The sequence below is a fragment of the Staurois parvus genome, unplaced genomic scaffold, assembly GCF_062004578.1.
Source record: "Staurois parvus isolate SC_StPar_1 unplaced genomic scaffold, SC_StPar_1.0 ptg000432l, whole genome shotgun sequence".
NCBI classification, from domain to species: domain Eukaryota; kingdom Metazoa; phylum Chordata; class Amphibia; order Anura; family Ranidae; genus Staurois; species Staurois parvus.
The window spans coordinates 7,434,699-7,449,286 of NW_028318228.1; positions in this window are offsets into that span (position 1 = coordinate 7,434,699).

A 14,588-nucleotide genomic window follows, 5' to 3' on the forward strand; every position below is an offset into this window, starting at 1 on the left:
GTTTTCATTTTCCTCTGACTGTCCTATGAGGCTGCATGACCTCTGACCCTCTGACTGGACAGTGCTGATTGGCCCTGTGCTGATCACATGCACCCTCCAAAAAAAATCTCTAGTAATACACATGAAACTGAGCATATGCCTCCTAGGGCTCTGTACCATCAGCAGATGGACAGGGGCCAGTGGAAGAAGGGAAGGACCAGAAAAGACAGGATCAAACAGCCTTTTTACACAATGCAGAGGATTAACCTCTTGGGTTCTACAGGGAGTATAACAAGCAACACTTTAAAGCAGAGTGATTGCTATAAATTGATGACAACATAAACATAAATAAAACAAATTAACTTAATGCTGCGCTGCTAATATAGAGCATAAATACCAAATCATCAACCAATTAGTAAGGAAAAACATCAAATATTCATATAAACATGCATAAACCATATAAATAGAATAAAATAAAAACAAAATGTCCACAAAAGAAAGTCTGTGCAATTTGAAATAGAACGGTGAACATAGATAGAGTTTTACATCAACTTCCTTCACAATTCCATAGGATTCCTCATGTGCTCATATAACCATCACCATCTCTTAGGGTACTGCACACATATAGGTTGTGCCACCTCAGTGCTGACAGAACTCTCACCTTATGAAAATTTAAATGTGCTTGTAAGGATTTATAAATTAGGGTCTCTCCACTCTCCTGGTCCTCCACTATTTTAGAACCACTGAGGGCCCTCCATCCTTTTCTTAATCTCTGGACCCAATGGAAACCGGTCCCTTTAAGGGTCACTTGGGATCAAATCTCCTACACTCATGTAGAGGAAACAGAGGAATCTCCAATAGTGGAGTATGTTCCAGTATACAGATTTTATTAAACGTAATGCACTTACATGTTTAATGCATAAAAAATGCCATTAAAATAATTTGGAGCCAAACAAACACAGACAGCACTTCCGCGTACGTCACTTCCGATTCACGTCTGCCTACGGCCACGCCCTACGCGTTATGTCACACCCACGTGACTTCTTCAGAAGTAAAGAAAAATGAGTGAGGGCCCTCAGTGGTTCTAAAATGGTGGAGGACTAGAAGAGTGGAGGAACCCTAATTTATCAATCATTACAAGCGCATTTACATTTTCATAGGGTGAGAGATCTGTGAACACTGAGGTGGCACAACCTATATGTTTGCAGATCCTAGAGACTGCTGCCTAGAGCACTGCAGTGCTGCTGCCATCCCTCTTGTGTGTTAGAAGGTCAGCTGAGTGTTTGCTAAGAAGTTTGTCTGGAAGAACATAGTCCAGGCCTCAAAATTTCCACTTACCTTCTCGCATTTGGCGAGTGGAAATAACATGTAACATGTTCCCAAAGGTGAACTTATCCTTTAAGGACCTGTCCAATTGGACTTTGCTCTCTGAAGAATAGTCAGCATTTGGATCGCTCTTGCCTCCTCACTGCCTATTTTAACCCCGCACTAATGGACTGCAACCGCTTGCAGAGTAACTCTATACACTTGAATAGGTCAATACCCTTCAATGAGAGTAACATTTCTGCAATGGCTGGAAAGCATAGTATCGCGGCTGTGGCATTTTAGCAAAATATCATCGGAGGGGGGCTCTCAGGTGGGCTTTACAGGGCCCCATACTATACAGCAGCCCTGTATGTACAGATGCCCCTTATCTGCATAGGCAATCTTTTGGTAAAGGTGAACTATCCCTTTAAAAACATGGCGCTTACCAGTCCCTGGAGTCCAGTTCTGTCTTCTCACAGCTGGATCTTCCTACCATTGCAGGTCCCTGGTGCCACCATCCCGAATTTGGAATTTGGATTTGGGCAGAATGAGCAATGCCACTCTCGAATTGAGGAAGTGGGAGTGGTTTCTCAAAAAAAGGCACTTTCTTCCCAGAAGGAAAAATAAAAAAATCCCTCAAAACTGAAAGAGTCAGAGTTACTTTTGAGCGAAGATCTGCTAAAGTGTATTTCTACTTTTGCAGCCAAATTTGAGATCCACCCACTGTATGCTTGGTATGTGTTCCCATTCACGTAGCATCATTAAAAATGATCAAATAAAAATATTTCTCTCTTTTCTAGTTAGTTTCAAGCAGATTTATGCATCAGGCTCTGTAGTTAGCTTCTGTTGTTTTGTTAGAATAGCTTCCAATGTGCAATTGGGGACAGATTGCGGGACAGATTTTAATGTGCAATATTATACAATCTACTGTCCAAGCCTTGGTATCTTTAACCCTTTGTTAGGAAAGACAGTGTGCACATCAGGTTTAAAACTGATAAAGAAGTTCTACCAGCACAGTACAGGCAGGACTGATTATGGTAAACATACAGGGGCTAGACAAAAATGGAAACACTACATGATTTGCAGGTGTGAAAGTGACAACATATTTCGCATTGAAAATGGAAGTGATGTAGCATTCTTTTGCTTCCTTTGCTATGTGATGAGACACCCAGCTAACAGGTGGGAAGCCTCACTTTCGTTACTCGCTGCATGCCCTGCTAGTAGTATGGAGTCATGTCAGAGCGTACTGAGCTTCAAAGAGGACAAATTGTTGGTGTTGCTTATGCAGGCCATAGATGGGTCGAAAATCGGCTGATTTGTCGGCCCAAAAAAGAATTGGCCGATTTTCGCACTGTTAATGGGATAATAGGTCGGTCGTTCTTCTGGATTTTGGCACATTTTTTTTATTGGTAAAGTTGGAAAAAAATTGGCTGATTTTGCCGATCGGCCGATTTTCGCGGCAATGATGAGCAAATTGGTCGATCTTTTTACCGATAAATAATCTGTGCATGAGCCATGACCTGCAAGAAGAAGAAGAAGAAAAAGAAGAAAAGGAAGAAGAAAAGGAGAAAAAGAAGAAAAGGAAGGAGAAAAAGAAGAAAATGAAGAAGAAGAAAAAGAAGAATTCCAGTTCGCTATTATATTTGACATGAAAAAGTATTGCGGTTGCAACAATGTATCTATTTGTATCTGAATAAAAACATGTGTATCCGAAATGGATACAAATAGATACATTGTTGCAACCGCAATACTTTTTAATGTCAAAATATAATAGCGGAGCTCTCTGCAGGGACAGAAGTAATTAAATGCCGGCCGTAGACAGGACGAAAATCGGCCTTTTTTTTACCATTGGTGGTAATGTCAGCCTATTGAACGACCGATTTTTCGTTTTTAAAAAAAAAAAAAAAAACGGCCGGTTTTTGACTCATCTATGACCTGCATTAGCTAGTGCTTCTGTGACTGAAGTTGCCAATTTATTTGCTGTATCTCGAGGTGCAGTATCAAAGGTTATGACGGCATGTACAGAAAGCATCGTCTGATAGGCATAAGTGCGGTCAATTGATCAAAAGAAAACATTGCGCAAGATTGTGACCCGGAATAAGAAAACAACTGCTATAAAAAAGACTGCAGAGCTCTGGCAAGATATAATTCAATATATACAGGAGATTTTGGGGATATCTATTCAGAAGGATCCGTGGGTGTGCCTCTCCTATAAGTCAGAGATGTAAGTGAAACAATATAAAAAGAGTATTTTTTACCATCTGATTAGTGCGGCAAAAAGTTTAATTTCCAAATCTTGGCAGGTACAAGACCCTCCAACAACAAGGGGCTGGATAGATAGAATCAAATATATAAATAGGATGGAGGAGTTACATCATATGGAGGACAAAATGGAAAAATATAGAAAGGATTGGAGAAGGTAGTATGAATTTAAAACATCCGAAAAATACGTCAAAGTGAGGGGTGAGCCGGTAGTAGAGCTGGAGAATCAAACTGGTTAACTAGGTAACAGAAAATAAGGTTGTAGACATAGGTTGGTAAACAGGGAAGGAAAGAGATGGTAGGAAATATTTGGACAGGGGTGATTGTATTGGGAAGGGAGAGATAAGGCGGGTGGGAATGGGGTTAAAGCTGTTTTTTGGGAATGTATGTGCTTTGATAAATGATATATGGTTGATCTATGTATTGCAATAAAATTTAATAAAAGATATAATTAACAAAAGAAAAAAAAGACTGCAGAGCTCAATCTCAGTCCCATGAAGACTGAGTCCTCTGGAGACTGAGATTGAGCTCTGCAGTCACTTTTGCTGCAGTTGTTTTCTTATTCCGGGTCACAATCCTGCGCAATGTCCTTGTGTCTCTTTTGGTCAGTTGACCATGTCGACTGTATTTCTGCTTATCAGATGACATTTTCCCAGAAACTGCATATGCTGTTAATGGTTAAAGCGGTAGTAATGCTTAAAAAAAAAGTTTTCCCCATGTAAGGTAATAAAGTAATATTGTAATGTCCTAGTATGCATGGCATAGAAGCACATTCTGAAAAACTTACCTGAAAACAAAGCTCCCTGGTGTGCTGTTACAGATGACAGGGCTTCCATCTTCACCTGGTCTTCCTTTCGGGTCCGTGGGCTCTGGCCATCTGACTGGCCAAGCCGCAGTGACGTCACCCCCGCACATACGCACAGAAGCCCCGCTACAAAGCTCTGAAGGAACGGCATACCCGTGACACCAACGACTGCAGCTCGATGGAATATCTCCTTAACAGTGCACATTTAGGAGATATTCATTTTACCTACAGGTAAGCTTCTCTCTTGAGAAGAGGAGATTAAGGGGGATATGATCTCCATGTATAATACATAAGGAGGGGGATATGATCTCCATGTATAATACATAAGGGGGGATATGATCTCCATGTATAATACATAAGGGGGGATATGATCTCCATGTATAATACATAAGGTGGATATGATCTCCATGTATAATACATAAGGGGGGATATGATCTCCATGTATAATACATAAGGGGGATATGATCTCCATGTATAATACATAAGGGGGGTATGATCTCCATGTATAATACATAAGGGGGGATATGATCACCATGTATAATGCATAAGGGGGGATATGATCTCCATGTATAATACATAAGGGGGGATATGATCTCCATGTATAATACATAAGGGGGGATATGATCTCCATGTATAATACATAAGGGGGGATATGATCTCCATGTATAATACATAAGGGGGGATATGATCACCATGTATAATACATAAGGGGGGATATGATCAACATGTATAATACATAAGGGGGGATATGATCTCCATGTTTAATACATAAGGGGGGATATGATCTCCATGTATAAATTCAATCGTTTAATGCATAAGGGGGATATGATCTCCATGTATAATACATAAGGGGGGATATGATCTCCATGTATAATACATAAGAAGGGATATGATCTACATGTATAATACATAAGGGGGGGATATGATCTCCATGTATAATACATAAGGGGGGATATGATCTCCATGTATAATACATAAGGGGGGATATGATCTCCATGTATAATACATAAGGGGGGATATGATCTCCATGTTTAATACATAAGGGGGGATATGTTCTCCATGTATAAATTCAATCGTTGTTTCCTATAGTGAACTCGGTGTATAGTTATTCACTCTGAGGTCATCACAGAGGACACTCTTTACGTCTGGAGGAAAAGAAATTTAATCTCCAAACACGGAAAGGCTTCTTCACAGTGAGAGCTGTGAAAATGTGGAATAGACTCCCTCAAGAGTTGGTTGTGGCCAGCTCAGTGGATTGCTTCAAAAAAGGCCTGGATTGTTTCTTAGATACACAGAATATAACTGGATATAACATTTATAGGTAAAGTTGGTCCAGGGAATATTCAATTGCCTCTCGGGGGATGAGGAAGGAATTTTTTCCCCTGCAGGAGCAAATTGGATCACGCTTTGTTGGGTTTTTTTCCTTCCTCTGGATCAACTGTGGGTATAGGATTATAACTTCTTTTTTTAATGGTTGAACTGGATGGACTTTTCTCTTTTTTCAGCCAGACTAACTATGTAAAGCTTTTTATAAGCTTACCTGTAGGTAAAAATCACAAAAACGAGTTTACTAACACTTTATTAAATGGTCTGAGCCAGTTCACAATGGACAGATACGCTTGATCACTATATAATTCTCCCTGTGAATACATTTATACCCTAACTGAATGAAAATAATTTAGATACTGTGTTTGCAATTTGTTTCGTTATGAATAGACATTTGGACAAAATTTACATTATTGTATCTGAATTTCCGAATCACAATAGTGACGAATTTCAACGAATCAGAAATAAACTATAAATAAACAAATTATCCAAATTCGAATTTGAAATGGAAACATATTGGAATAAATACAGTAAGGTATAAAAGTGAAAAAGGATGATCATTTCTACTTAGGCTGCTTTACAGAGTAGAACAGAATAGAATAAAATAGAATAAAAAATAAAAGAATATAATATAATAGAAAATAAAGAAATATAAAAGATAAGAATAGACTAGAATAAAACAGAATAGAATATAATAGAAAATAAAGGAATATAAAAGAACAGAATAAAACAAAATAGAACAGAAGAGAAAATAAAAAATAGAAAAGAATAGAATATAAAAGAAAATAAAAGAATAGAATATAAAAGAGTAGAAGAAAAAATAGAATAGGATAAAATAGAAAGAATATAGCCATCTTCTGAAATTCGAATTTCAAAATTCGAATTAGTTTTCGAATTTCGACTCAATTTGAAGATGAAAAATATATGAAACACATTTTGAAAATGAATTTTTCCAAAATAACAAATATGAAGAAACCAAATTATTAACTTAACAAATGAATATGAATTTCGAAATTCAAATTAGATTTTGAATTTCAACTTGATTTGAAGATAAAGAATAGATGAAACGAATTTTGAAAATGAATCTTTCCAACATAACACATATGAAGAAACAAAATTATTAACTTAACAAATGAATCTGAATTTCAAAATACATTTTTTCGTCATGCATATCTCTAGGATACTTTTAGGCCTCACACACATAGGACATTTCCTCCCTCTCTTGGACACCTTTGTTCCAGTGATGGAAAAGTACTTGAGGCCTTACTTCTAAGTGACATTATATTGTTCTATCTTGAGTGTCTACCTCGGGAAGGCCATACACATTCAATGTAAATCCTATGGAATGGTTTCTTTTGCTATTCTTTGTTATTACTAATTCATGTTATGGAATCAATACCTGTATCTTCGCACTAATGCAGACACCAGCTGGGCACTCTATACTGGAGCATATATGATGTATAAGTTACATATGATTCTACTATATTTACTTTATTGTTGTATTCGGTTCTTGTTGCTGAATGTGTCAATTATGGCTCACTCTGCGATGCATTTATTGTGCAGCCTATGATTGCTGGTCCTTGCAGCTAAATTGCATACTTGAACATTTTATTCTATGGGATCAAAGTGATTTGAAAGGTTTTTTTTCTTATTAAAATAATAAATACCTGCCCTGTGCAATGGTATTGCACAATGCAGCCCAGAACCTGCTCTTCTGGGGTCCCCTGCCGGCGCTCTTGGCTTCTTCTCTTCTCTGTGTGCCCTCATAGGAAGCCACTTTCTACGGTGGCAAACCCTTCTGAGCCAGGCTGTGTGCGTCCATTGACACACACAGTGCTGCTCAACCCTGCCCTTCATTCCCTTCTCTCAAGAGTTGATTCACAGGAGCAGGAGCCAATGACTCCCTCTGCTGTCTCTCATCCTGTGAGGAGAGAGAGAGAGAGAGAGCAGCTCCGCTGCAAATGGGCACAGTGCTGGATCCAGATCGGACTCAGGTAAGTATAAAGGGAGGTGAGGGGACAATACAACCAATGGGAATGCATTAAGGTAAAGCACGTCTGGCCTTTACAACCACTTTAACTTCAACTCCAATCCTACTGCCAACCCTGAATAGGATTTATAGATTAGTCTTTGCTGCCCTCTAGTGTGTATTTTAATATTGAAGCCGATAATTTTTTCAAACCCCAAACCAAAAATAATGTAAAATATTGCAGCTTACCAATCATTAGATGTGGTGGTTGTATTAGTTTTCTTTTTTAGGCTCCCCCCCCTCTGTTTTCACCTGGTGATCTGGCCAGTAACACACCTCCTGTATTAGAGTGTCCACACTTTGGTCGAAAGAGCAGAGGGGGCACAGCAGACAGCAGCCTTGTCAGTCTCGGGGGGAGGGGAGTGTTAGATGATTAGCAGATTTAAATACACTTGCAAATTGAAGCCAAACTCCAGCTAATACTTTATAGGCAGTTACAGCAACTGTGTTATTTTCTTTTGGGATAAAGGTTGTACATGAATAAAAGCTGATCATTGTAAGCAACCCTGTCTGTGGTAAACGGTTTGTCTCAAGACTCTAAATTCTACATCTGCAGGACAGCTATGGGATACATCTCAATGTACAACAAGATCTTCCAATTCATCCCCCCCCCCATTCCCAAATGTTACACTAGGTTCACACCTAAACGTTTTCCGTAGCGTTTTGCAGAAACGCAGTACAGTCCATTTAACGTGATTTCCTATGGGACAGGTTCACATCTCTTCATTTTCACCCGGTGCGTTTTTTTGGAAAGGGTCAGGGACATTTTTTAAAGTTGCGTTTTTGGTTCTATAGACTTCAATGGAAATGCTGCAGAAAAATATATAGTGCGTTTTTGCTGCGTTATTGATGTGTTTTTGCATTTTGTGTTTTAAATCTGCCTAGCAACAAGATATTGTGTTTTTTTTTAAAACCTGCAAAACGAATCAAAAACACGTCAAAACGCATCAAAAATGCATGTGCAAAAACGCAAAATGCAATGCAGAAATGGATCAAACGCAAACTGCATAGGTGTGAACCTAGCATTAGGCAATACCTCTTTTGTGGTTGTTTGGCTCACCTTTGGTATTGTAACCTACACTTGTGTCTGCGACTAACCAATGCCAGTCATGTTCCCAGCCTTCCGTGCAGAGCAGGTTTTCGGTCTTCCGCTTCTTCTGCACGTTCCTTTTATCGGTATTTGGTCTCAGAACATGTGCACCCCGGTCTACCCATTTCCCCCTTTTATTTCCAGCAGGGTATTGTATTGTAAGGACGCAGACAGTGACCTGGGTCTTATCCAAGTGTCTACATAATCCTCTCATCTCTGTACTTGTGACCTCCCTTGGAACGGGCTGGAATGGGGGATTTGTAGGTTTCAAATGGTTGAAAAACCTTTACACATAGCAAAGTGACTGGCCTCAAGTGATACACAGAGACGAACCCAGGGGCGTATTTACCACAAGGCAAACAAGGCATTTGCCTAGGGAGGCATCTTTCAGGGGGGCAGCAGCATTGTTCAGGGAGGCAATGCTGCTCCCTTAAAGAATGGATGAAAGGAGAGACACAAGCAGCATGGGGACCAGGTGGGATCTGATAGAAGCTGCAGGTTGCTTGATGGTGTATGCAGAGCCTGACTCTTGTTCCCGGGGATGTCCGGAGCTGTGAGAGTGAGTGTTTTCTCTCTCAGCGGGGTGGGGGGGTTGCTAGGGTATGGGAGGACGTGGTAGTGGAAGGCTCTATTGTGGGGGGGGGGGCTGGGGTGTTGTTGGTCAATGTCAGGCACTCTTCATGGGGGAGGGGGGTGTTGGTCTGTGTCAGGGTCTCATGCGGGGACCAAATTTTGTGTTGCCTAGGGCAGCACAAAACCTAAATACACCACTGGACTAACCCCTTCCCTACCGGGCACTTTTACCCCCTTCCTGCCCAGGCCAATTTTTCAGCTTTCAGCACTGTCGCACTTTAAATGACAATTGTGCGGTCATGCAACACTGTACACAAATGACATTTGTATTATTTTTTTTTCACAAAAATAGAGCTTTCTTCTGGTGGTATTTAATCACCACTGGGGTTTTTTATTTTTTGCTAAACAAATGAAAAAATACTGAAAATTTAGAAAAAAAAAATGTACCTCCCAGCCAGCTTCAGTTAGTGTCAGATTACCCGCCGCACGGTATAAGTTGCCGATCGCCATCAATACTAGTATAAAAAATAAAATAAAAATTCCAGCATCTATACCATCATTTATAGACACTAGAACTTTCACACAAACCAATCAATATACACTTATTGAGATTCTTTTTTTACCAAATACATGTAGCAGAATACATTTTGGCCGACATTTATGAAGAAATTCGATTTTTAAATTTTTTTTTATTGGATATGTTTTGTAAAACATATAAACAAAAACATTTTTCAAATCTTCAGTTTCTTTTCACTTATATAACTATAAAATAAAAAACCCAGTAGTGATTAAATACCACTAAAAGCTCTATTTGTGTGAAGAAAATGACAACAATTTCATTTTGGGTATTGTGTTGCATGACTGCGCATTTACCAGTTAAAGTTGCTTGGTGCGGAACAGCAAAAAAATGCTTTGGTCATGAAAGGGGTAAATCCTACCGAAGCTCGAGAGGTTAAATCAGCTGCTGAAAAGGCTTATTAGATTAAGGTTTTAATATCACTTTATTTTAACAATGATTGAAGGGACGGTATTAAGGCTGCTTAATAGGCATACCGGCCACCTGTGGTTGCTGCGCATGAACAGCGGTAGAAAAACGATAAATAAATAATGCCAAACTTTTTTTTTTTTTATTAAGTGCCTTTATGGTAAAGATGGAGGACCAAAGAAGTAAAATGCGCTTGTTAATGCATGCACCAAGCTAAACGAATGGAAACAAATTGTATCGCTGTTTAGGAACGTGACCGGAAAGATCTATTAAATCTAATCATCTATTACCTTAATGGACATCATATTGTAGCATTTTCCCAGGATATCTCTCTTTCAAGTTATTGGATTACTCATTCCATCTCATTTAAATAAAACACACATCATCATCTTTTCTGGAGGTTGCTGACTCGGAATTTTGCAGCCTGAGCTAATGTCATGGAATCCTTTGTGCAAGTGAACTGTAAACCACAGCAGCCAATCGTGTAATTGCTGGTATTTGTCTTGGATGTCATACTGACACTGTGAAGTTTAGCTATGGATTTGTGAAAGCAAATATTTGTTTTGCAGTGTATAATTTATGTGTATGTCCATCCAAAGCTGGCAGGTGTTGTTGGGATGCCTGCAAGTTTAATCAATCCACATGTAGTGGGCGGCACAGTGGCTTAGTGGTTAGCACATCTGCCTTGCAGTAAATGGGTCATGGGTTCGATTCCCGATCATGGTGTCTCCTGCATGGAGTTTGCATGTTCTCCCTGTGCTTGTGTGGGTTTTCTCTGGGTGTTCTGGTTTCCTCCCACACTCCAAAGACATGCTGGTAGGTTAATTGGCTCCTGTCTAAATTGGCCCTAGTATGTGTATGTATGAATGTAAGTTAGGGACCTTAGATTGTACGCCCCTTGAGGGTTAGGGACTGATGTGAATGTATAATATATATGTGTAAATTGACAGCGCTATATAAGTACCATAAATAAATAAATGTACACTGCAGCTGATAAACTGATGTTCAGGAGCTTTTCTGCATTTTTTCAGCAGCTCCTGAACTCTCCCTAATGTTTTCCTATGTGTCCATGCAGACTGACAACTCATGGGGCCCCCGGGAAATAGAGGATCATGGGGCCCCTGTGTCCTTGCCCAAACTCAAAAAAGCCTATGAAAAAGGTACCAGGGGCATCTCATGTGGCCCCCTACTGACTCCGGGCCCTCGGGCAGTGCCTGAGTTTCCTAATGATTAGTCCGCCCCTGTGTCCATGTACACATCGTCATTTACAGGCAGTTGAGTTTAGTCATTTTTTTGAACGCATCAAACTTGCATTCAGGATTAGATTTTATCAGTGTTTCAAATGCCAAACGCATGTAAATGCAGCTAACCTCGTTTATAAGCGTTTGCGTTTAGAAGCGTTTTTTAACTGTTCCATGTCCAGATGGTGTCCAGAGCCTTTTTTCATCATCAGAAATGCATGCAAAGCATTTTCCATGTATTCAAATGGATACACCAGCGCAGTCAGTTCCAGGTTTCGCGTGAAGGAAAAAATGGTAGAACGCGCCGCATTATGCTCATGATGGGATCCATAGTTAATACAACCAGAAAAGACAGGTCATCTCAACACATTTATTTATTTATTTCAGGTACTTCTTTAGCACCATCAATTTACGCAGCACTTTACATGTATATTGTACATTCACATCAGTCCCTAACCCTCAAGGGGTGTACAATCTAAGGTCCCTAACTTACATTCATACATACACATACTAGGGACAATTTAGACAGGAGCCAATTAACCTACCAGCATGTCTTTGGAGTGTGGGAGGAAACCGGAGTACCAGGAGGAAACCCACGCCGGCACAGGGAGAACATGCAAACTCCAGGCCGGAGGTGCTGTGGCTGGAATTTGAACCAATGACCCTAGTACTGCCAGGCGGAAGTGCCAACCATTTAGCCACTGTGCTGCCCATACTGCTCTCTCTGCTTCTGCTCTCTCTATTTCTCTCAAAATGTCTGAAATAGTTAAGTATTTACTGTTTTTCAGTGCGTTCTGGGCATTTGGGAATGTCTCTTGAGGTTATCTTAAAAAAACGTTCACGCACATAAACGCGGTATGCAAACGCAGCTAAACAGACGTTTTTTAACCTACGTTTTCCAGCAGTCAGTTTCCATCATTCAGAAGTGTTTTCCAAAAGTCCCGTGTACATGGAGCCTTAACATTGGTGGACCAGTCCCGAGAAATTTTCTTCCAAGGTCTCGATAAGGGGGTCCAGGTGTGATACTGGACTCTGACCTCTCCTTTTGGCTCTACATCCAATCAAAGTCCAAATCTTACGGTTTTAAGCCCAAAACCAAAAATGTATTGCAGTTTACCAATCATTAGATGTGGTGGTTGCATTTGTTTTCTATTTTATTCAGGTCATATATGGGTTCGAACAAATTTTCTTTAGAAAATCAGAATTTTTGTGCAATTTGTAATGCGATGGTGCCACCATTGATTTTGAAATTCCACCAACCAAGCTTTCAATTTCACCTCATGTTGCTACAGAAAAGAATTTGTGGCCAAGAATTTTCTTTTCTGTCCAGGTCAAAGCTCAGGTTTATTTCTTTTTCATTCATATTTGTTGCACAATTCTCCCATCAATGATTTGAAATTCGTTCGTATTAAAAACAATTTCCAACATGCCCGATCACTCAAATTCGATGGTTACATGAAAATTGGCTGTTTCTGTGGCCCACTAATGGTGTGAAATTCAAACGAAAATTCTTAGAAAAGATTTTCGAAAGAAAATTCTTTTGGAATTTGATCCATGTATGGCCAGCTTTAGTATTTTTCCTTCAGTTTTCATCTGTTGATCTGGCCAGTAATGCTCCTTCTGTATTATGCAGGCCATACATGGGTCGAATTCCGAACAAATTTTCTTTAGAAAATCAGACATTTTGTGCGTTTTGTAATGCGATGGCGTCACCATTGATTTAGAAGTTCTATCAACCAAACCTTCAATTCCGCCTCGTGTTACTGCAGAAAATAATTTTAGTGGCCAAGAGTTTTCTTTTCTTTACAGGTCACAGCTTTATATTTCTTGCACGATTCTCCCATCATTGATTCAAAATTTGTTCGTTTTTCAAAAAATTTCCAACATGCCCCGATCACTCAAATTCGATGGTCACACGAAAATCGGCCGTTTCTGTGACCCACTAACGGTGCGAAATTCAAGTGAAAATTCTTAGAAAAGTTTTTGGAAAGAAAATTCTTTCAGAATTAGACCCATGTATGGCCAGCTTTAGGCTGGATTCACACTTGAAGCTCCAAAAATGCTCAAACTTAAAAAAAATATATCAATTGTTCTCTATGGTGCCTGTTCATGCGATCAGGTGTTTATAAGCACCTTAGAGAACAATTGAAAAAGTGTTTTTTGGAGCTTCGAGTTTCAAGTTACCAATCGCTCAAGCGTGAATTCACTCTGGATGAAGAAGCACAGGGAGCACTTTTGGACAGCAGCATTGTCATTTTGGGGGGAGGGTAGAGACAGCAGGTTTAAATATGCTAACAATTTGAAGCCAAACTCCACCTAATTATTTAAAAAGCAGTTACAGCAGTTTTTTTTTCTTTTACAATAAAGGTTTTATGTAAATAAGTAAAAGCTGATCATTGGAAGCACCCCTGCTAGTGCTAAATGATTTGTCTCAGCTCTGTAACTGATATATTCTGCTGGAGAGCTTGTGCTTTTGAAAAACAGACTTACTGACCAGATCACCATATAAAAATAGAAAAAAGGAAGCCTAAAAAAGAAAACTAATGCAGCCATCACATCTAAGAATTGGTGAGATGAAATATAATACAATTGATTTTGGGTTTGAGACCACTTTATCCTTCCTAATATCTCCAAAGTACACCCATTCTTAAAGTAGGTTTATGTATAGATATGTTTTTTTTTTCATTTTGGATACAGTAAGGGATGATAATAAGTGTCCCATTGGGGAGATTTCCCTTCACTTCCTGACCCATAGCCAAAACAGGAAGTGAGAGGAAATCTCTCAAAAGTGTGGGAATCCCTGGTTGTCACCAGAACTAGTGTCCCCATTGGAAGATGCCTTCTCTATTCCTCCATGCTAACGGGGGAACAGACAGAAAAGAAACCTGATAGAGGTTCTAATCTATTTCCACTCTATTCGAAGTTAAAAGAAACGTTTTGCCTGTACTTAAACAACACCACATTCACTCCTTGCTATCCCTCGCCTCTACTAT